This window comes from Coturnix japonica, chromosome 3 (genome assembly GCF_054131305.1).
Source record: "Coturnix japonica strain WE chromosome 3, WE-NBRP24, whole genome shotgun sequence".
NCBI classification, from domain to species: domain Eukaryota; kingdom Metazoa; phylum Chordata; class Aves; order Galliformes; family Phasianidae; genus Coturnix; species Coturnix japonica.
In genome coordinates, this window is record NC_140665.1 from 62,822,705 (window position 1) to 62,847,200 (window position 24,496).

Sequence of the window (24,496 nt, forward strand, 5' to 3'; positions counted from 1 at the left end):
ATATCATTTAAGATTTTGGATTTAGTTGCTAAGATCTCCTCTAGCATTATTGGGTTGGATTTTATTTTACTTTTTTGCCCATTAAGAGCAATCAGATTCCTCTTCTCTCCTAATTAGCAGATTGTGCTTGCTTTGATTTTTAGAAATTATATTTAAACAAATTCTCAGTAACTTGATGCATACTAAGTTTGATTACCTTTAGAAAAGAAAGATTGTATTCCTCTGTAGGTTCCTGTGTGTCTGATCTCTATGGTACCATTATTGATATCTGTGACATCTACCAAAAAGAGCTATGAAATTTCTCATGGTGATTTTTCTTTCTTGTCAGGATTCTGACATAAAGTATTATAGTATTATATGTTGTTTGCAGAGAGCTTGGAATGTGCACTCTTAGTGCAAAAACAACCCACCGTAACTTTTTTACCTGAGTTCTGACACAGCCACAAGAAGCCCTACCACTTCCCTGGGCAGCCTGTGCCACTGTGTCACTACTCTTTCTGAGAAGAAACTGTTCCTAATATTCAACATGACCCACCCCTTATGTAATGTAAGGCCGTTCCCTCATGTCCTTCAGTTTATCTGTTGGGTTTTGTTTGGGGGTGAAGTTGAGACAGTCCAAATAGGATTGATCTGTGGGCCACTTGTCTGGAGGAACCTTCTGCCATATCCTAGAGAAAAGGAAGTACTGATAAGACAGCAATAGGAGTAAAGTGTTGCATGGCTTTCTGAGCTGTCTCAGTGACAGAGATCTTTGAATCACAATGTTACAGTATCTTGAAGATTCATGATGGAATTTTGCAAGTGATAAACTGTTTTGTTTGCTTTTTTAAAATTCAAGATAACAAACTCTCCAAACGTTCTGCTGAAAGAAGAGCATTAAATTTGCAAGTTCACATGTTTGCTTTAGGGAATGTTGCATCAACTTTGCTCTTTTCTGTGCATGCTTCAGGGTATTTTTGTCACTGTTCACTTGATACAAAAACTCCTGTTCCATCACATTTGCCTGTTCTTACACCTTCTGTTCCCCTTCCTCCCCTCTGGAAAACCAAGTAAAAATGGTTGTGTAGTGTACCACAAGGTCACTGCCATCCAGCTTGTTGGTGGTTGGATTCTATCGGATTCAGATAAGGAGCAGATTTGCACCTGTTCTCATATCCAGCTCTGATTGCTTCATTATTGAAGTGTAGGTCCAGCTTACAGCAGGATGGTCTCACCGACATGGTAGCAGGATTGTAGAGTTTATCTCCAGGGAATGCAGTTGCTAGGAAATGTCACCTCTTCAGTGAGCCCATGCAAATGGAGATTTATTTCTTCAAGGGTCAGTAATTCATTAGTTGGTTTTTTTTTTCAGAGGTTGGTAGTTTGGTCATGTTTAGGAGTTCTGTGTAGACATCAAAATACAAAGATTTTTCCTTGCCAGCATACAAGCTTTTCCTCCAAATCACAAAACCTCTCAAGCTGTTGAAGGGCTGACCAGAGGCTTTTAGCATGGACAAATCACTCCAATTTCCCATGTCTTGTTTCAGAACTAGCTTGAAAAATTTGGGCTGAAGTCATGCCAAAAATCCAAAATGGCAACAAAGAAAGGAAAAATCTCACAGCAAACATCCAGCATGGAGGAGACTGCCAAAGCTGGAAGCTGTTTGTGCCAAGTTTATAATCAGGCAGCAACGGGGTCTTAGTAGGTAACGTCACCACCACACAGCAATCTGTGGGAGAGGCAGGGAGTGGGATCTGCATGGTGTGTTGTGCAGTGCAGTGTGTGGACTGGGCACAGGATTACAGGGACCAGAGAGTGTGATTTCTGGGCAGCAGATAAGGCAGTAGCTGTGAGACTGCCTGTTGCAAAACTAAATATATCTATAGCTAGAGCCTAAGCTGAGTTGGATAGGATTAACTTCCTGACACAAGTGTGCTGTTTTACAATGCAGCCAATGTGTCAGCTTATTTTTAGAGTTTATTTTCTGAAATCTAGGAGGAAGGGGGCAGTTAATGTAATTCTCTCTGTCTCATCAATACTTCATGGATTTAATAGATGTTGGGACTAAAATCATTTGGAAGATCGTTTTATCAGTCAAGCATGTCAGCAGCTGCTGAAGCTAAATGGAGGACAGAAAACATTGGGGTGTAATGTATGGTGCTGAAGTATCCAGAAGGTATAATTCCTATGGAGTTTGTTTCTGTGTGCCTCTTGCAAAACATTATGTTGGACACTAAATACTTTGCATAGAGGCAATTTACCTCTTCAGTAATTTGTCCCAAGACATAAGTGTCTGTTACCACCTCACAGCTTAAGTACGCTGCTGCAGTTTTTCGTCTCCCTCTTGTTTAAATGCTTCTGTGGCAAGGACACAATGAAACTGCATGTGAAAGAGCATGAAGAAGAGGTGAGATCTCACTGTAGGTTACCCTAGCTGAGTATTTTTGCACATTGAGTTATTTATATTAATCAGTTTGCTGAGCTACAAAGATGAAAGAAAACCTGGGAAGCAATCCAGGTGCTTGAAGGTGGGGAGACTCCAGCTCTATGTGTCACACTCCATCAGCCATGCGGAAGGCTCTGTCAGAGCTCTCTGAGTCATCCTGCAGCATCCCTGCTGCCAGCAGCGAGCAGCACAGGGAGCTCCGGGACTCCAGGAAAGCCTGCTCCTCCCAAGGCATGTTATCAGGGAAACCACTGGTTAGAAAATACCTATTTTTAGATAGTATCCGTGACCTGAAATTCATAACAAGTTTATGTTTATGCTGTATCATCCTGAAAACCTTGGAGCTATCAGAGCTTTCTGCCACCTTCTAATAAAGGATGTTTAGTCCCCGTGATCTTTATACCTATGCTGCACCCACATACAAGGAGCCATACTGCTCCTGTTGTTTTTAGGGAAGAGAAAATAATAAAAGATTCAACTGTGTAAATGTCATTCCTTCCCAGCCATCTAGTACTATGAGACAGAGAGAAGTCTGCTTTGAAATTTTCCTTCCAGCAAAAGCTTGAAAAGCCTTGAAGATTGTGTGCAGCCTTGATCATGTCATGCAGCAGCTGCAGTGAGAAATAGCTAGCAGGGTCAGTCTTTGAGGGTTTTGAGTGCTGTTCAGAGAGGTGAGAATCCTGCCTTCCTGCTATTATGAGGTAGTATCTTCTAATCCTGTAACAACCATACTGATGTAGGTTTTGCATTGTTGTTTTTTTTTAAACTAACTGTAATCCTTGTTGAATTTAAGTTGTGCAAGAATCATACCAACCCCAAACCGGCAAATATAAGAATATAAGTGGCACGAGATTTTTTAGGTTCTTTACAAAATTTCTAGTTAAAAATCATATACATGGCTCAGATACAACCTGAAACTTCAGTTTACTGCTTTGGTCTTTGGTTCATGAATTGTCTCATTCGTACAGTTAAGGTGCTACTTAGAGAGAAGATGGTCTGGAAAGAAACTTCAACTGCACTTTTTAAACATGAGTCATTTCTTATCCTCTTTTGTCATTTGTTAAAAGTTTTGTCTTTTTTCAATGAGAACTAACACCGGATTACAGTATAATGTACTGGAAACTCGTGGTTGCATCACAGTGCATCAACACCCATTGCTGCTGGGTGCTCGTTTTGGTGAGCTGTAGTTGAACTGAATCATCAGTTTAGGAAAGTTTTCATTTAGCTGTGGTATTTGTTAGCAGCATTCGGCATTTAGGAATTGTTCATTTTTTCCCCACAGCTAATTCCATATTATTAGGACACTGGTCTCCCTGTGCATGCCATTTACTGTCACAACATCATCCCTTTATCCCCCTTTTCTTCCCATTTACATCAATTGATGAGTTCAAACAATTTTGCTTTTTTTCCCTTTAAGGTGAAGGCTGAAAGAAGACCCAGTAGGTGAAATTCTGCTCTATCTGTAGGACAGGATATCTCCAAATATATCTGTAGAGACAGAGAAAATGTAGAGACTGACAGCTGATAGATCCTCTACACTTCTCATTGTTTTCTACCATGGTGGTCATGCCAAATCTGTCAAAACACAGAGAAACCAGTCTGTATATGATGGAAGTCACTTTTTTTTTGTCCCCTCGGAACACCATGCAACATCCACAGCCCTGTTTTTAAGGCATCCCTGATAACCATTTTGTTACATGCTACATATCTTTGCAGGAGCCCAAGATTATAACATTTGCTTTTTAAAAAGTTTTGCTCTTGAGTTTTGCCCTTTAAATTACTGTAATTACATAGGGAGGCCTAGTTTGAGTCTAACCATCAGTTTTCCTGTATGTCATTAGAAGTTGTTAGGGGATCAGCATGCACAGCTGTAAATGACAGGGTATATCTTCCTTGTCTTTTCTGAATTAGACTGTCTATAAGGGCAAGTGCTTCAGAAGAGAGCGAGCACTGTTCTAAACTTACATAGCAAAAGGAATGCTGTGACCACTTCATGTGGCTCATGCCCAGTGAAAGATCTAACATCCTGCCTGCAATCTCTCCTGAAGCAATGTCTACTCTACATAGCCTACATACATACTGCATACTCTACATCCCACCTTGAAGGCATCCCAGTAGGCAAGTGTTGTACAGGGCTCTGGGTCACAGGGACTTAACTTCCCAGCAGGGACATCAGAGCCCCTGGCCATACACAGGTGGGTGTGCTTGGGAAGAACTCACACCCAGGGAAATCTCAGTCTTTGCCTTTCCCATCCAGCTCAGGTCTCCACATTTGCAACTGCTTTTAGTTGTGTTTTTTATGACAGTGAGATTTGGGTGAATTTATGTAAGAATTTGGTTTTAAACTCTAGGGGAAATGGGGACTGTTAATCCTGTGTTACCAGACCACTTTTACACTTTCAAGGTGACAGAAATCAAAAGAAATGTGTGTTTTCCCTTTAAGGCGTATATTAGAGGCATCATTGAAAGTCCCGTGTGCCACAGGGGACATAAAAAAAAAGCACAGTGGTTTCTGTTTCTGTATTAAGTATTTCCCTAGCTGTGCTTTAGATTTAAAAAAAATGAATTCCTAAGCCATGACTTTTAACCACCTTTTGTTCTCTAGGAAAGCTCCTCGTAGACAATGAGAGACTGATACCAGGCAAGCCTTCTGACTTGGTACAGCAAGAGTTGTAAGGGTGCCACTATGTAGAGAATTTTTGCATCAAATTATCATTACTGCTTCCACTTCCACTGCAACCAGCAATTCTCATGGTATTTATTTTTCATGGAATGTTTATCTTCTATTAGGTTATAACAAGGAATATATTCAATGTCTTGCTCTCTTCTTTTTCTTTTGTATCCTTGATGTTTGGGATATATTCCAGAAGCTTTCTGGTATAGCTTTAGGTTCTTCTGGGTTGAAGATGCTTCTACACATCACCTAGACATGAACTCTCCTTATTTAAAATAAAATAAAATAAAATAAAAATCAACACAAAACTCTTTTCAGTTCAGTGGTGGGGGAAGAGGAAGGTGCCCTAGGCACAGCTAGTGATTAGTGGTGTTGTTTCTTCAGGTTAATAACTAGCTCTGGTAGAAATCTGTTCTTTGATGGACAGTTCTCTAATGATACTGGACAGAGAGAGCAGCAAATTTAATATGTTCTGCAAGTTGATGTTGGGTGAAGCACCAGAAAACTGAAATTCTGAGATAAATCCCCTTGGAGCTCACTTTGTCTGCTCATGACTTTCCCTTTCTGGTATTTGAATACCATTTCATTCAGTTTGATTCAGTTTGATTCAGTTTGAATCCAGGTCATCTATCCTAGACTAATCTATGTCAGTAGAGTGGTAAAGTGTGGAGAGAGCTTTTACCTTCTTTCTTTTTCTTCCTCTCCCACCCAGAACACATAAGCAAAAGAGCGGGAGATACGGAAGTTGAAATCACGGCAGTCCACACAACATGTCAAAACAGCTGTTGGTTACAGCGCTCATAGGAAGCTGTTCTCAGTCAGTTTGGCAAAACATAAACTAACAAAGGTCCCATCAGTGTATTTCTATGGTTACTCAGTAGGCAATGCTGTATATTTGTTGTGCTAATAAGTTTGACTGTAGCTTAAAAAGGTCCAGCGATCTCCAATTAAACTTTCTGTAATTTACAGAAGTAGTTTCTTCTGATGTTGCGTGCAAGGGTATGGAAAAATCCAAGTCATCACAATCCACTTGTTACATTTTATAGATGTTGCTCACCCGATGTTTAAAAAATAATAAAAATTGAGAAACAGAATTCTTGAATGGAGCTCAGTTAAATCATTTTCAAAGGCTTTTTAAAGTGACAGATATGGCTTGCAAGTAGTAGAGACTGGTGCTGCAGATTATTTAAATCTGTGTGACATCACCAGTGGATAATTTAAAAACCCCACTTATTATGTAAATGTATTCAGTCACCAGTAGAAAGTTTATGTATGTGAGAAATCATACTTTTGTGCTCTTTAAGTCATCTCACCTGCATTCTGTTTGTTCTCGGTGAAATACAGCATCTGATTATATCTTGGAGTCTCTCCAGGGAGCTCATCTCCAAATTGCTGCCGTGATTTACAGTAACAGCCTTATGAAGCTTCTTGAACCTTTCAGAGCTTCCTGCTTCTTTGTTGGTCTTTTTAGGCCTAACATAATTTTAAATACTTCTTAGTGATTAGATTAGGCACAAGCAATTTCCTAGTAAAATTGCCTGAGCAGATCCTTTGGTAAATGGTAATAACCTTGTTGTGGCTCAATAAGGTTTGGCAGGATAATTAAAATGGGCTTCGGTGCTGCAAATAGGCATGCAGTAAAACCCTGCAGATCTGCTCAGAGCCTTGGTTGGGTTTCCGTATATGTAGGTTGGCTCATGACCATATGTCTTCTAGTTATGGCTTCCACTGCAATCTACGCATTGTTCTAGAAGATCTTAGCTTATCAGTATGCTGAATGATAAAACACTTGTATCACTTACCCCATAACTGCTCCAGTATTAGATGGATTTGTGTTGATTCGTGCCTTGGGTGTTTATGTTAAAACCTTTCTAATCCCTGAATGTTTAAGATTTTCTTTCTATTTCTTTTTTCTTTTTTTTTTAAGATGGAGGAAAGAGAGAAGAGCTTAAGATTTCACACAAATCAAGAATCACCTTGTGGGGATCTTTCCAAACAAGCCTGAGATTTGTACAAAATTGACGACTGCTTTTTCATGCAGGGCCTGTATTGATTTTATGCTGCATGACATGTCTTGCTAGATCTCTGTGCAAAGCAACCCATGCCAGCCTCCTGACCCTTCCCTGATAACCTCATCGCTTTCCAGCTGAATGTGCCCTGTCCCCCTGCAGCTATCGCCACAAACATGAATGTACCCTCCAAAATTGTTTCTTGAGCTTCATTTCACATAGCACAGGGATAGCAGAGTGTCTCTGTCCACACACAGGCATACACAAGCATTTCCAACCAGCAGTCAAATTGATAAAAAAATACCTCTGGGTAATTAGTACTGTGTATATAGTTAATCGATTTCAAATTAAATGCCACCGGCACTGGGAAAAGGTCATGCTAGGTTTGTTATGGCTTTGAGAAACCCACTGTTTCAGTGCGAGCTGTCTCTGGGAACAGGTATTGTCTTTGTGCACTGCCTGTGACAAAAGAGGACCCATTTTGCCATTTTGCAAATGGAGCTGTCAATGTTATTATCATATTTTAACATATTTTATCTTGGCTTTACTGTTTAAATAGGTAGCCCTTCAACATATAAGGAGGCAGGTCAATCTTTTAAGCACTGGGTAGAAATAGCACCTCATCTCTGGCTTCCCAGGCCATCATTCTCATTATTAGACAATTCTGCCTCCCAGGCAGACAGATTACTTCATACTTTCATTCATTAATGATTTATCGGATGGCTCCTCCCCTGAAGGCTCATCCCTCCTTTCTGCACAGCCCACAGGCAGCCAGCCACGTGCAGCTGCCAGCTGGCACAGGTACAGCTGGGGCTCGAGCTGCCGGCCTGCCCTCCTTCCCAGCTGCTCCCTCACCTGCATGCTCCTCAGGCCTTCCATTGCACCAAATCCCTGAAATCCCCGTGTTCTCCTATCCTTTCTCTCCAACCCGTTTGCTTATTGTGCTTTTGCTACCTGTAATTTTTTTATTATTATTATTTTTCTTAAGTGAGAGAAGTGAGGTGACCTCCTGTGTAAAGCAGAACTGTGCTTTTATTATGGAAATTTTGGTGGCCCCTTCCAGAGCACTGGGTGTTTTGGTGGCAGGGTGTGCTCCATGGTGACTTATGTTTTAGTACCAGGTAGAATTAGTCAAGAAGAAGGAGTGCCAGGGAAAAAAAATTGAAAGAGCTTTGTCTGTGAACAGGAAGGTGTGGGTTGGCTTTAATTTCAGGTTTTGCTATCAGGTTCTTGGCACAACAGCTCTTTTGAAATCCTTTTCCAGTTGTCTGTGTGAGAGAGTGATTTTTATCACATCACTAAAGATGAACTCTCTTCTTGTTCTCCTCTCTGCTGTCAGAAACTAGTTGTGCTTTGAGGCCTGGGAAAGGGAGTCCAAATGAAATCTCATGATGAAAGGGAAGAGGTCCAGAATTGCTTACCACTCTCCAGCTTGTCCACCGCAGGCGGGTTGTGACTGAGTACAGCGGGAGAACAAGGGTTGTAGAACAGAGGCAAAATATAATCGAGGAGAGGAAAAGGAATAAATGAAACTCCCTTGAGTCTTTTACACAGGAATGTATACGTCTTAATCTACTCTTGGCAAGTGGTGATTGATAACTAATTTTCTCTTCCCTCTCCCACACCCTCCCAGCAACTGCAGAAAGGACACGTGACAGGAATAATAAATCTAATTATTTTAGCAGGCCACAATGGAAATTATGGATTAAAGATGCAATGGGCGCCTCAGTAGACAGAAACTGACTGTTCTGAGGATGCCTAAAATACCATCATTGTTTTCAAGAAATTCCTGAATTGTTTGAGTCTCTCCATGTATCCCTTTGGAACAACACTTTGGGTAAATCAGCATAAAAGGTGTCAGACTGAGAAGCCTCATTATTCCTACAGCTTCAGGACAGCCAGAGCCTGCTACTGAGGGAAGCTCAGGCTTTGGGGTGAGTCTGGGTCTAAATCCAACTGGAATTCTCTCTGCTCTGGGTCTCTGAGCCAGAGTGTTACACTGCTGCTGTAAGGAGAGAGCTAGAAGAGGGGAATTCAGGCTGCCACACATAATAGGTTAGCTGTTCTGTTGTGTGCTGCAGGACTAATCAATTTGAATGCCTTTGGCTTCGGACGGGAGCGAGGTGGGTGAAAACAGTAGGCGCCTGTGTTTCAGACAGGCAGGTGTCTGAAAACCAGTGTGAGCTCTGAGGGAGAAGAGGCTCTTGCTGCTCCTCAGAGGCTTCCCAGGATCAGCCAGAGCAGGCCATGAGACTCCAGGGTGCCAAGCAGGAGGCCATGGCATGGCTGCTCACATGCAGGCTGAGAAAATAAGCCATTATGTGGTGATTCGGGACAGAACAAGGGAAAGCAAGAAAAAACCTACAAGTGACTACTTATTTCAAGGAGTAGTTTGTGAGCAGAGCAGGGATTTGGGACATGGATTCCATGCATCCCCAGGCCAAGGGCATGGCCCATCAGTTACAGAGAGACTGATTCATTCCAGATTACAGATGAGGACAGCAGTTGACTTGGAGAAGGCACTCCCAAGCATTATCAGGTGTGTCAGCACTCCTTCAGGCTCTCTCTACAAGCTGTCAAACATGCACATCAACTGAATTAAGGGTTTGCACTGGGAGATTGCCATCGGTAAAGCCAAGTATATGTTTATAACATCCTTACCAATTCATAACGATTTTCCTCTCATAGGGTGCATTATTACTTTACCTGCACAGCATGCATTAAGTGTGCAAGAAGTTGGTGAAGCTTAAAGAGTTTGCACTGAATTTCCATCTAACGCTAAGTGCCTGCGGTAGACCACTGTTCACCAAGCTGTTTGGTTTTTCTTTACATCTTCTTGGCTTTACCACTCGCATTAGAACATAGAAAAGCAGGAATTTGAACTATGCAGTTTCCCTGCAAAACGTGTATGTTACTTTTGTTACACTACTGACTTGTTGCATTTGTCTGGTTTTTAGAAGGAGGGAGAGGAGTTGCTAATTGTGCAAGGTATTTTTTTTCTTACATTTAAATAATGTTTCCTATACTTTACTTTGTGCCCGTTGCCTCTTTTTCTATCACTGGGCACCACTGAGATGGCTTGCGTTGTCTTCACTGCTGCCTTTCATTGGGCATTTAAACTTACTGATCAGATCCCCATGGGCTTTCTTTTCTCTAGGCTCACATGGTCCCAGCTCTCAGCCTTTCTTCATATGACAGATGCTCCAATCTTGTAAACTGTCGGACTCACTCCAATAGCTCTGTGTGTATTTTGTACTTGTAAGCCCCATATTGGATCCAGCACTCCATAAGTGTCTCAGCAGATTCTTTCCTGCTTTCTAGGTGCTCAGCCCTCAGCATGGGAGCAGAACTTTGCACATCACTTTGTTGTACATCATGAGGTTTCCACTGGCACATTTCTCCAGCCTGTCAAGGCACCCATGAATGGCAGCAGAGCCATCTCACTTAACAAATACTGCTCCCAAACTCCCAGAAGTACCCTCTGCCATTACCTAGGTCATTAATGAAGATTAAACAGTATTGGACCCAGTATCAGTTTCTGGAGCACACTACTGATACACATATAGAAAGTCTTGCTGCTTTTCACATCTCTTACCAGATTCAGCTTCTTTGGCTTTCTTAAGCCAACCTGACTGTGTTTCCATCTCTCGCATGCTCCCATTTTATGTTTGCTTCTTGTCAGGAGCGTCTTGTCTATCCATGTGAGTGTCCTACTGCTACTGCCTGGTTTTCTGCATACTGAGATGGACCACTGCAGAACTTGCAGGAGGTGGTCTTTGAAAATCAACCAACTCTGATGGACCTCTGCTTTCTCAAAGGCTATATCCCATGTAATTCTCTTAAGCTCATTCCTAAAGAGGCCAAAGTCTATTCTCCTGAAATCAAGAGTTGTGATCTGGATCTCTTGGAAAAGTCTATCCACCATCTCATGGGCACTGCAACCAGTGCTGCTCCTGACCTTTACATCCTCTGGTCTTTGTGGGCATAAGGTCCAGCACAGCATTTCCTCATGTTGGCTCCTTGGTCATCTGTCAGGAAGTTACCTTCAGTGTGCTTCAGGAATCTCTCTTGGATTGCTTGAGCCCTGCTGATTCACCTAGGCATTTTTAGCCTTTTCTCACACTTAATGTGTCTGCAACTATTTCTCTGTGCAAGCTACTCAGTCATTTTACACAATTAAACTTTTGAACCCCATTAAGCAGTGGTCTCCTGTAGCGAGCAATTCGCAAAAGGAGGCTGGCTATGTGAGGCTTGTACCAAAGTGCAACGTGTAACCCACCTAACATATTGGGGTTTTTTTCCTCCCTTTTCTCACGCTTAAATGTAAAATAAGCATTATACTGTAGGAACCAGGCAAAGGCTAATTTGCCTCATTTGAATGTGAAAAGGAGCCCACATCCTTCCTGTGCCCTGCAAAGAATGCAAAAAGACTTTACAGAGAAAACAGATGTACTAATATGTATCACTTGTGGGGGGCAGGGAGAACCAGGGTGCTGCCACTAAAGCTGTGCTGAGTTTGCAGGGAAACAAAAGCATATAAAATATACTGCTGGGAAGCTGACAAAGTTGGAACTGTTCTCTTTCAGTTCCAACTTACATTTGTGCTCCTGGCATTGAGAAACTGCTCTGAAAAGTACGTACAAAAGAAAACATGTAGCATCTTTTCTTCACACACAAAACAAAAAGACCTGCACTGAAGACTTTCACAGTGCTTAGATGCAAACAAAAAGCAGAAGCCTCAGCCCATCCTCTGAGAAAACTTCTGGATTTCAAGGACAATATTGCCTTACCAGAAGAGGACACTACTCCTGTCATAAGTGAAAGGAACATAGCTTTTAGAAGTGTCCATTGATTTTATGTACGTATTGAACTCCCTGACCTCTCTAACACACAAGTATGAAAGAGGTAGTGCTGTCAGCTCTCCAAAACTACAGGATGGAGCGGGGAGGGTTTTAATGGTTCAGAACAGCATAGAAAATACAAAACAAACAAACTCTGGATGTTATTTCTGCAGCTGAAGAACCCACTTCAGAACACCATCTTTTCCTGAACCAATTGTTTGTCCCTTTTCAAGTACTTCGGTAAGAAGCAGTCAGCACTGGTCAGCCAGTTTGGGAATCTGCTGGTGCTCACAACTCTCAAAATTCACTAGCCTACCTGCTGCAGATTTGGCCCAGAAGCACTGTGGAGTGTCTTGCCAATTTAGCTTGCAGACAGGAGGCAGTTGCTTGTGGCCATTTATAATATTACATGTGTTGTCGGCTGCAGTAATAAATGGGATATCTATAGGAGGAAGCCTGAAAATGTCTTCTTAAAAGGCTACCTCAGCCTTCCTAAATTAAGAACTGGTTTTGCAAAAGCAATTAATTAAAACAGAACATTTAGTCTTGTTTATTTTTTTCAGCAGTGGTACTTGGGGGGAAACCCATGGATTAGGTGCAAGGTTTCATGAAGGCATAGTGCTAGTGTCCCTAAATGCAGCATAACTGCCATTGCCCTACAGCATGGAATACTAGGGTTCAAAACCATGAGAAGGACCCTTCAGAATTGACACCATCTTCTGGAAGTGTTTTTAATGTTGGGAGCTTAAAAATTACAACTATGGTGCAAAAAATGGGTATGAAAAGCTCAGTAACCTTGAAAAGAAAATCTGTAATCCCACTTACTTAAATCACACAAATGTACTCACAGTACGACAGCTTGAGATGCTTCAACATTATTTACCTGTGGGCTTGTTTTGTAGGATCAGGGTAAATAAAATCTTGGCCTTGAACTAATATCTGTGTTTTGGAACAAACACCTCATTGCGGCACGCTGCAGAAGGAAGGAAGCAGAATAGAAATTAGATCACTTTCCTTTCCTACATTATTTCTTGTAAGTGCAGTATTCTTCCATATGGAATAAACATTTCCTGTTGTAGAAATCCTGTAAGAGCCTGCAGCATCCAAATAACTGATAATCCACTGTCACTGAAAACTGGAAGTCAATTAGACCAGCATGTTTAAGGAAGCGTTCAAAGCATGCAGCTGATCAGCTCTGCAGTGCTCCAAAAAGACGGTGAGCATGCACTGCCTGAAAACTACCGTGGATGTCAGCAACTGCAGCTTTGCACTATGGAAGGAATTACAAACCTTTACTCATCATGCAGTATAATGATATGGGTGCATTTGATTGCTGCTTTTTGTTTTGTGTCATCTGTGCATCTAGACAAAACCTTGTGCGTGTCTTAGCTTCTCTATTCCCCGTGCTCTAATTCTGCAGTGCAGATACTTTATTTATCTCTGCCTGCAATAATGCTGGTTTGTAACACTATTCCTCAAGTTGTCTGACAGTGCTATTAAATCGAAGCTGTGCTAACCGCCCTGTCATTGCACTGTGAGAGCAGCCACGGAGGTGGGAATCCAATTTAATACCAGAAAACTTTGATTTTGATTCAAGTGCTTTTCTCATCCCTGGTTTTAGGACAATGTTTCAACCATACTTCTGCATCCTGTGCAAATGCTTTAAAAATCAACACAACAACACGAGAAATTCCAGGAATTCCTAAGGTTATTCAGTCTTACTTTTGATCAGCCTTTGTTGTCTGACTCTGCTGTAGCGAATCCAAGGTTTTCTTTCTGGAAGGTTGCACAAGGGGCAGGACACCATAACACTACAGCAGCTAAAGTGTCCTGATAATGATGATCTTAAAATCCTAATTCTCTAGACAGCAAAACACTTATGTAAGTCCCAGCATACCTGAAAAGGCCCTTTAGCCTCTGATGATCAGGCAAGTTGTGGATCATACTTTCTGGCCATACTGTGGTGATGCATTTTGTTAATTTGTACTAGGCCAGTTTTTATGCCCAGGATCAATCAAGTAGTTTAGTGGCTGTAATGTGTGCTTGTTCATCTCTCCAAGACCCTTTTTGTTAGGGATGTTCGAAACTAATTTTTATCTGTCTCTGACTTGGTTGGATGCAGACTTCTATTATGATAGAGTGACCCACACAAGTAACTGCAGAAAAGGGAAGAGAGAATCAATTTCTTCAGAAGACTTTCTCTGCTGGAAGTACTCTGGGTATACAGAAAGGGGAAGCCTTGAGAAACCCATCTGCTATTTGTGTGATACCGTTACAGACAATCTGCCTGAATGGGCTGATGGGGAGCTGGAAGATTGGGAGAAAAGGAGAACTAAAAGTAGCAAAGATAGAAACTTATCTTAGGAAATGAGGTAAAAGAGGGAAGAGAGGATCAGCTTGGGATTTGCTTCTTTGAGCTATATTCTTTGCATAAGTCTGAGGGAAGAGCCATGTTCCACCTTGGTGTTTTCACTTATGAGTTCCAAAAACCTACCCTATTGCTGTGAGTTCTTTTCTCTTTGTCTTTCAAACATAATTTTTTTCAGGAGCATCTGTGACCAATTAGTTGAATCTTTTATTCTTAAGCTTCCTTGATCTGGTTTCCTACCATAATTCATCTTTCCTTTGCAAAAAAATATTCTCAGCTTCTCTTCTTGCAGTTCCTGTGCAAAGAAATAAGCATCACTTCAGTGCTCTCCAACAACAAACTATGCAGCTTCAAAGTTGCGTGAGCTTGGGTGTTTCAATGAGTGGTAGGGCAGAAACGTGTCACCTTGACCGTAGTGTTGACAGCAGATCCATACAGCCCCTCAAAGTTTGGAAGAATGAGAGAAAGGGAAGCAAAACAATTTGCTTTAAGGGGAGGGAGTTGTGTTGTAACTCTTTTCAATGTTCTGTGATCATAAAGGACTGAATTATGCTGTTCCTGGGGTTTAAAATTAATGTAATCCATGCAACAGATGTGTGTCATGTACAAAGAACAAATTAAATATACAAATCATGTAAGTTTAAACTATAAATCAAATGCTGTGTGTATATATATATGATGCTTTGGAAGTGTTTATCTAATTTATCCATTTCTTAGGTGAGATGTATTAGTTTTGCTGCTGAGAGGTGAGCGCATGTTTGGCTGGGTTTTAGGTGGTGCTCTGTTTTCTCTTATTGTCTTCCTCAGTGAGGAGAGGAGACCTGGTAAAACCCTCTTCTAGTCTCTGTTTACATCAGCACTTTCGATCTGGCTGCGTCCAAAACAATTATGTCAAAGCAATTGCCTGCATTTGTTTCTTAGTGTGTTCTCTGGCAACACTGTCGCTTGAGGGTCAAACTAGAATACATTAAACTGGAATTGGGGCAGAAACTGCAGCCAGCTTCAGGTCAATGATGCCTCTTGAGATTCGTGAAAGTGACACTTCTGGGGTTCATTGCATTAACTTCCATAGCATCACTGTGTCTGGCCTGGGTGAGTTACAGAGGCAAATCATTAGTCTCACTTCTCCCATTTAATTCATTCTGTGTGTGTCTGGAGTAAAAGGACAATCCTAGCATTTGGCTTATCCTTTAATATTTCAAAAAGGTTTTTGTCAGTCCTTATGTTAAAGATATTTGCTTTTATGTAGTCTCTATGCATTTATGTTAAGGAATTTAACACAACGACTCTGTCTTTTGAAGTAAATTTGGGGATTCTAGCTATGTGGTGTTTGTAGTCTAAGTGGAAAGACAGCACATTTTTCACATAAGCAAGTCTTCAGAAGGCCTAAAAAACACGCATGCACAACTGCTTAGCAGGACATCCTAGTACTGTAGGATGTAGATGGGGATGTGCCAGAGGAAAGTGGGAGAAAAATGCATGTGGGAGGACAGCAAACAATAAGGTATAAAAAATGCACTACTCGGACTGTACTTTATCCAGCTTTGATTCATCTTCTGTTAGAAGCTCTGCCATCTTGATCAAGATCGACTTTTCCAAATTTTTTGCTCTTTAGTGAACAAAGAATTGCCAGTCACACATTTTTGAGCCTTGAGATCCATTGATAGGCTTACCAGGTTTAGCAGAGTTGGTTTGGTGGTGGCATGTGTATGAATGTGTGTGCATATAGGTACATAAATATCACATTTGGCTGGAACTTTTTTACCCTGACATTTTCACAAGCTTTGTTAGTTTAGTTCACTCTGCAGATGTTCTGTACCATGACCAGTTTACATAAGATGGGATGTTCCCTCTGTATTTGTAACCTAGTAGTAGGTAGTGCTGTGTTTTAACATGCATCAATTAGTGAAAGGGACTGAAAGTTTGGAAAACATGTTCTTTTCCTATCTATTGAATGGAAAAAATATCTGTAGAGTCATGAATAATTAACTATAATGAAATTTTTATGTAATATAATGCCTTTAAAATCTCCAGAGCGGCATGTTTGAACTAAGTTTGAGCTCAAGTAATTGAAATTATTCTATGTATTATTTGCAGAATGTACTTTGCAGCATTCGATCATAAATGGGTTCATCCCAGAAGCTTAAAATAAGCTGGCACAAATCAAACATTCCCCAGCCTTTGTCCCTCCCCCACATTGATGGGATTAATATTTTTGGCCAGAGGCCTGGGTTAAGACAGGCAGCATGAACAAAGACTTTGTGCTGTGTCCTTAAAAACCACCGAATCTAGATATTGACAGGCTGTATGTGAAGCAAATTGAGTAGGCACTGCCCTACACAGAGCACAAGGTCCTTATGAGCCCACCTGCCAGCATCCAGCCTGGGAACACAGCAGTAGAAGCTTCCTTGGTGGCATCCTGGTCTGTCAGCAGGTGATGGGAAAGGAGGTGTGGATGTCCTGAAAGAGCTGGGAGGTGCCTTCTCAGAGACATTAGTTGGTTTCCTGGAGTAGCTGGTCCTTTAGTTCATCCTGAAAGGATGAAGCTGGGAGATGAACTATCTACAGGGTAGAAAAGACTGTTACAGAGCTGTAACAACCTTCTTCCATTTCCAGAAAGTTGTTTCCCTGTCATCTCAGTTGTCAGCAACTTTGTGCAGTGAAGTGTTGTGTGGAGCCAAGTGGTGGCAATCCAGAGAGAGATGTCTGCAGATCCTATAAAAGGATGACTGCCATCTAAACTAAGACAGTACCTCAGCCCTAAAAGACTGAGCTTTCCCTACAGTCATTAGGTGTGCCATGAGTAGGAAGGCTGTCAGGATTCCTAACATGGAAGAGGGGTGAGCAATATTTATACTGAAAACACAGGACACGGATGCTTTGATTGTTCCTGTGACCGCCAACATTTTGCAGGCCATAGATGTCTGCTAATGGTTCTGCTAACCAAAGCCGAATGGATGTTCATCCTTAAATCATGCATGATCATCTTCACAGCTTGGCAGAGGTGGACAGTACGTCACATGTGATGTGAAGGGTTAATCAGTGGTTAACAACCCCTAAATGATCATTAGTATTAAAAGAAAAGCCCTGTAGTCTGGGTTGGATTTGTTCCAGTTCCAGTGAGTTTTCTACTTTTGCTGTAGACCCTACAGTTATCAAATTTGTGTCCCACATGAGTGCGTCTATGCTGTGAACAAAATAACAAATTTTCCTTTAACCTTTTTTTATTTATAATGAAGCCTCCTGCTCTTCATTGTTTTCTGTGCTTTAGTCTTTTTTTCCTGAACTTGCTTCATTTTTTTCAACAATTTTGGAAATAAATAAATAAATAAATAAATGGCAGAACCTGCTACATTATCCAAGCAGAAGAGGAACAAGAGACAAATACAGAGTTACTATAACCTATGTACTTATCTTTTTGTTTTTCATTTGTTTCTACAGCTGAGGCTTGCATTAGCTCTTTTGGCCACGGCGTTTCATTTGGAATCCATGTTCAGCTGATTGCCCACCAGGACACCCAATCTCATATTTAGTCTCTGCTTCAGAGGATAGAGTCCTCTCTCTCCCTCTCATCCTGTAAGTATGGCCTCTATTCTTTTTTCTAATACAGCAGTTTTACACTTGGCCATATTAACATCTATACTGGTTGCTCACTCCCATCTTTCTGATCTCCTCTTGCTCTGTCTAAGACTTGTACTTTTGTCTGGGGTTTTTTTTGCTGTCCCCACTCTTGTTATCTAACTGTAATTAGTTAACTTTAATCCGTGTTGCTGATAAGGCTATTAAATAGCAAACAAATGGTCACTAGTTCCTGTGGGAAGCCAATAGGAATCCCGTCTGTTCTCTGATAGTTTCCCATTTACAGTTACACTTGGACTTCTTTCATTTATCACCTTTTTACTACATCTAGTATGTCCGTGGACTCAGACATGACTTCATCATAAGATATATTTGACTTTTTTTGCGTGACCGCACATATTGCTCTCCATATATGGAGGCCTGCTCTGAATGGATGGATGGATGGAGCAAATTCCACATGAACTACAAAGCATTCAATTTCTTTGATATTCTGCAGATTGAGTCAAATGACTTAGACTTCTAATACTGTCAACAACACTGCCTTCATCAAGTGAACTTGTAATGGTTGTATGAAATTACATCGGATTAGTTTGACGGGGTCTGTTTTTCTTAAAGCCAAGTTGACTGACTTTAATTATTGAGATTTGTTAAAGCATATATATTATTAATCTAGTCCTGTGTTTGCTGTTCTAACCTCTACAAAATCCTGGAAACAAGTCAACTGGCCTGTAATTACTCTGTTTCCTTCTTAAACACTGACCCAGTGTGAGCCGCCTTCTCGCCCCCAGTACTTTCCCAGCAGCCCAGAACTACTTTAGAAGCAGCAGCAGTAGCTCAAAAGCAGCTCTCCAAGAGCTTCTGAGACAATAAATTTGAAACATCCAGAATCTTGTACCACTGCTGTAGTGGGAACTTATTTTGTCATGATCATAAAAATAACGCCAGGACTTTTACCTGTATCCTAATCAGAAATGTTTACTAAATAACTTCTGCCTCTGACATATAGTTAGGAATTACTCTGCCACTTTTATTGTTCAGGAGCCATCTTTCATAATCTGCTTATTAGAATGAAAAGTCACAAATCTGATTTTATCTGTTTTCATTTTTTCCTAGTACCTTGTTGCATCCTTTATGCAATCTCTATTTTATCTTATTATTATCTTAGTTCTTCTTCCTGTTTTGGTTTTATATATAACACATATTTTTTCACTTCTCTGGTAAGCCCAGCTGTTGGATTTTTCATTGTATGTTATTTTTATCTAGTGTAGTGTTCTTTTCATGGTTGTAACATTTTAGGTATTTAGGAAATGTTTTAAACCATATGCAGATGTAAACAATTTTCTTTAAATTCTGTCTCCAGCCTGATTTAACTTTCATTTGCTATAGTTCTGTGAAAATGCCTCTCAGAAACATACATTGTTTTTAACTTATGTATAGATTAACAGTGTTTGTTCATGTATTGTCTAAAATTCTACTGGTTCGTATTTGATTGCAGACTGTGTTAGTTATTTGCAAAGAAAGGCTCAGTCCTTTTCACTATAAACAAGTAACCTTCTACTGAGACAAGATTTAACAGTCAGGACTGTCTAGTTCCTCTGTTAACCGCCTAAGTCATATGGCCAGCATGACACTGCACTTGTGCAAGCACTGCTGCTCCCGCGTGTTGGTTTCCCAGTCTGGGGCATACAGCAAGTCACAAAGTTCCACTGTGCTTGATGTGGCAGGGTGACCAAGGGATTTAGCAGTGTGCTGTGTAATTTTGCTGTTGAAACTCTGATCATGGTTATGAGTTCTCCATTCCTCTTCATACTGCAAGGCCTGTATTGTGTATGACTCACTGACAAGGGTCAGCGTACTGGCAAGAGGAACTGAAGAAGTCAGTTGTCCTCTCCTGTTCTTTGATTTCAGCTATCTGTAACATACCAGCTAATACTTCAACCTGAATGTATCTTGATTCATAAATATCCAAGGTTACTTTCAAGTTCTTAGCCAAACAGGCATTGTTTTTGACACATAGGATGTGTGACATAAGAATCAATTCCCCTCTCCCAACTGAACTTCTTAAGTTCATTACAACTATTCCTTTTAAAATTCTAATAACCAAAATCTAGCCATTAGTTTCCAGGCATTTGCAATGCTACTCTGTGCAGACAAAGGTATTATCCATTTTTATAGATACTTGTAATTAGCACATAAACAGCTGAAAAAGGTCATCCTCTTAAAAGTTCTGCTTTGGTTAATGTTCTGCTTGATACTGTGCTTTTGTGCTGAATGTGCTTTTGGTTGCTTATTTAATCTGGTTTCTCTTACCAGCCTGATCTATGGAGTGTGTATTCTTTTCCTACTGAGAGGTCACTTTCTCTTTACAACACTCTACTCCCATAATCCACTAATATGACATTCTACAGTCTTAAAGGTTTTGTCTTTTTGTGTGAGGTCAGAGGGAAGAGAAGGATGTCCAGACAGGATCTCCAGATCTCCTGGAATGATAAGAGGTTATGTAGTCACAAGGCACTCAATTCCAATGAAACCCTGCCTATCTGCTCCAGATTATCATCCAGTTCTGCTCATCCCCTTTTGTATCTCAAATACAAAGAAACAGAGAAATCTCTGTTGTCTGCCTCTTGCTCTGCAGTGCTCTTATTCATTTTCCTGGTGTGGGTGGTTGGAGGTGTCATCAGGGGCCCTTTGGGTCACTGCTTTGTAACCTCATACTCAGAGAACCAGTTAAACTGGGGAGAGCATGCAGAGATTGGGAGGGGAACCTCAAGCACCATCTGCAAAGTACTGCCAGGGTCCAGTGGACGTGCATTTGCTTGTTCATGCATGTGCTATTGGCTTGTGGACCACCTGAGGTTTTTTGGGTCCCTGTGCTCCCTTGGATCACAGGTCAAGGAACACTCTTGTAAGATAATCCTGCATGACAGGCAAATGTCCACACTCCATTCTGCATGGCTAACAGGGTCTTCAGGTGTGTTTTTAGACCTCTGCAAAGATATGTTGCTTCATAGGCCACATTCAAAGCACAGTTTCTTCTCTTAAACATATAAACTTTTAGAATGAAAGAAGTAGTAAATTAAATAATGAAAATGCACTTCTTCTGGCTTCAAGGGGGGACTATTAAAAATATTTGCATCTGATGTTTTTGTCACTCATTGAGTCATAGAAAAATGAGCTGAAAGAGACTAGTCCATCCTTTTGAGCATAGGGAGTTCTATGTCTGATGTCTAGCTTTCACATTGCCTTGGGCTGTTTTGTTGTCTTTGCCAATAGAAAGAATTTTCACCCCTGACACATAACCTAAATATCCACAGCTGCCATTCAGTCCATTATTTCAATGTGACTTTCCACTTAGGCCATGAAGGATTAAAGTATGGCCTCCTGTAGCTGCACTGATGAGGCTGCATTAGCTTTAATCTAAAGTACAGGGTTCTGAGTTGTAGCTGAGTCACTACACGAGTATCCCTTGAAGATCATTCCCAGAGCACTATGTGAAATAACCTCAGGTTCACGATGAAATCAAAGTAATGCATCCTTCTCTCTTTTACTTGCCCTCAGAACAGACATAAATCATTAAGTCAGGCATACCATATGCTTAGTGATACTTAAGTATTTTAATCAATGTGGAAGGAACCTGCAGCTGCTTTCTAGCTTCCTTTGGAAAATGCACATCATCACAACAGAATATATTTTCATGGCCTTTAGCTGGTATCTGATGACTTTGAAGCTTAACCTTCTCTGCCTGTTAGAAGTGACCTGCAGTATGTAGCGTCCTTGGCGAAACAAAGTTGAGAATCACTGGACTTAGTGGAACTGTAGCTGGACAGCAGAGGACTGTATACATTGTCTCTGCCACTCTTCCGTATGTGACAGTGCCAGTGAGGACCTGTATCCTTCTCTGTCCCATTTTCCAAGGTATTCTTCACTGCAGTCTCAGCCTCCTGCACTCTCTCTCCAGATTTCATAATCTCTCTTCAAAATGGAAGAGATGGTAGTATGTAATCTATGAATCCAAATTTATCTCCAGGTTGCATCCCAACTCTTGACCTGGTTGATGTGTTTTAACCTGTATAACTCTGAAGTTATTTTCCAGGCTGGGTACAACCAGACTTCCACATTGCTTGCTGTGGTGAACTAACTCTGGCCAGCAGCTAAGCACCCACCCTGTCACTGTGCCCCAGCAGGAAAGGGTGAAAGCCAAGCGAGCTCATGGGTCAAGATATAAACGGTTTAATAAGAGAAAGAAATAAAAAGAAAACAAGTGATGCAAAAGCACTCCCTCAGCACCTCCCACGAGCAGAGCAATACCAGCCAGCCTCACAGCAACAGCTGTTTGCAGAAAATTCACCCCCCCCCCCCCCCTTATTGCTGAGCATGGTTCCCTTAGGTTGGTTTGTGTCAGCAGTCCCAGTTGTGTCCCCTCTTAGCCTGCTGCCTCCCCCCAGCCCACTCACTGCGGGGGTGCAGGGTAAGAAACAGAGAAAGCTTTGATGCTGTGCTAGCATTTCTCAACAGAGACTAAAACACTGGTGTGTTATCAGCCTGTTTTGGGCAAATTTAAACATGGCCACTGACTGGCTGCTGTGAACAACTTGACTCCATCCCAACCAGACCCAGTACTCTTACCTAAGGTAACTCAGCTGTTAAGCAGTGAAACCACAGTGGTAACAGCTAGATTTGAGAAAATAGGTCTCACTTGTCACACCATTTTTTTTTTTCTATGTCAGTGTAGGCAGAGTTGTAGTCTCTTTCCACTACTGACATACTCAGACTTCAATGCTCCAGTTGTTCAATGGCCTTTTTCACCACATGGTTTCCTTCTTCAGGTTTTTGTTGGTTTGTTGTTTTTTTTTCTTTTTTACTGTTGTAGCTAAAGCCATTTGCAGTTCTGGTGAGAAGACTGGAGATTTCTTGTGATCTGGCCTCAGGCAAATTTTTGCTCCTGCTTAGGAAGGAGAGTCTAGTTGAATAGGGAATCTAAGGAACATTTCTAAAATAGTAGCAGTAACCTAGTAACCTAGGTGAAATGTGAACCCCTTCAGGAAGGAGCAGTCTTAAATGGTCACAAAGCATATCCTTTCCTTGTTTGAGACTCAGCTTGCTCACATTTTGTTGCTCTCACAGCACACTGAGTTCATCAGTCACAAACCAGCAATCAGGCAAGGCAGATTTGTGCATAGGAAAAGAGGGATGAGGAGGCAGCAGTGGTGTTTTTTGTTTTTGTTTATAAGAGAAAATCTTTCTCTATGCTTCTTATATGTTTCAAAGAAGCAAATAGGCCAAATTTCCTCACCTCCCCCCCTTCCCTTCTCTTCCCTGTCCATCCATATTCACACTCAGTTCCCCTCTGTGCAGCTCCCATGCTGTGAATCAGATGAACACCCATTAATCCTGAGTAGATTCTAAAAATAAGAATTGAGAGGGGAAAAAAAATCAGAACAGTGTGCATCAACCTGCAATCATCTTTTAGTTCTCTTGGGGTGGGGGGGGAAAGAAATAGGAAATCAGTGGAGACACTGTTTCACTTCTTCTCTTTCCAAGATAAAATGCTTCTGACATTTGCAGCAGTTGTTCTTCTGATACAGGATTTCTATTTTATATACTTAAAAGGCACTTTAAAATTTAGGCACATTTGCTCAAAATGCTTATGCAGGCCATCCACCCACTTCTCTCAGCTGCTGAATAGAGCTACCACAAGCAACTTGATGAAGGAGGAATGTAGCTTGAAATCATGCTACTGAATTTACATTGTCTTCTTAAGTGTTACCCAGAGCCGAGGACAGACCCATCCTTTCTGTGTTTTTCACTGCAGAGTAAGCTGTGTGTTCACTGTGTGTAGTTGCTGCCTTCATTTTAAAGTTTTCCTGAACTCATCTTAAGAACAACAAAAAGGAAAGAAATCCTAGCTGAAGGTTTGTGTCTGACTCGCTCTTCAGTGTGAATGCAGAACCTGTGGGCATTACTTATCTGCTTGTCTGTAAGTAAACTTCTTTCTTTTAGACTGCATCTGAAAGTTGGTTGTTGCTGGAAAAAGAAAGGAAAAAAAACAGGGAGAGCATCTCCTCACAACTAATCTTCCCATTCTGTGCTTTCCTAGGGCATCCTTCTTTTAAAGAAATGAGTACCCTGACATTGTACAGGGTGTATCTCAGATACTGCTACTTTAAGAGATTGCAGGGTGAGACTATTTTAAATTACTTTGTATGTTCTGTTCTGGGTTGTTGTTTTTTTTATTCCTGGAAGGAGTGTATCACACAGAATGGAAAAGAATTTGCTGTACTTTGAAAAAGACAAGGCCGTAACATTCATGGACTCAGCTGGCTGGCAGAGAAGTTAGGAAATGGGGAGGGTGGCAGAGTGTGTTTCTTGATGGCGGCTGGGAGGGTTCGTGTCCTGCTCTTTCATCAGTTACATCGGGGAGCTTTTGATTGCAGTCACACTGTGGTAACACATTTCCTTTTGGCCTTGGCGTGTAACCCTCCCCAGCCAGCCTCCAGCCAGACCCACAGCAGTGGCCCTCCAGCCAGCACCATGCATAGAGACAGTTCTTGTCTCTCCTGCACAACTGGAGCACTGACTTCCTTTTTCCTCTCTGGCTT

At 41.3% G+C, this 24,496-nt stretch overlaps 1 protein-coding gene across 11 annotated transcripts in view; it reads left to right on the forward strand.

The window, feature by feature from the left end:
• Window positions 1-24,496, forward strand: part of FYN (FYN proto-oncogene, Src family tyrosine kinase) — a 125,335-nt gene that overhangs the window by 55,219 nt on the left and 45,620 nt on the right. For 9 of the 11 annotated variants that reach the window (XM_085541824.1, XM_085541826.1, XM_085541822.1 and 6 more), the window contains one exon: window positions 17,760-17,894. The exons of the other annotated variants lie outside the window; for them this stretch is intronic. The gene's annotated coding sequence lies outside the window, so the exon portion shown is untranslated. The remainder of the gene's footprint in view (window positions 1-17,759; window positions 17,895-24,496) is intronic. 11 annotated transcript variants of the gene reach the window in all.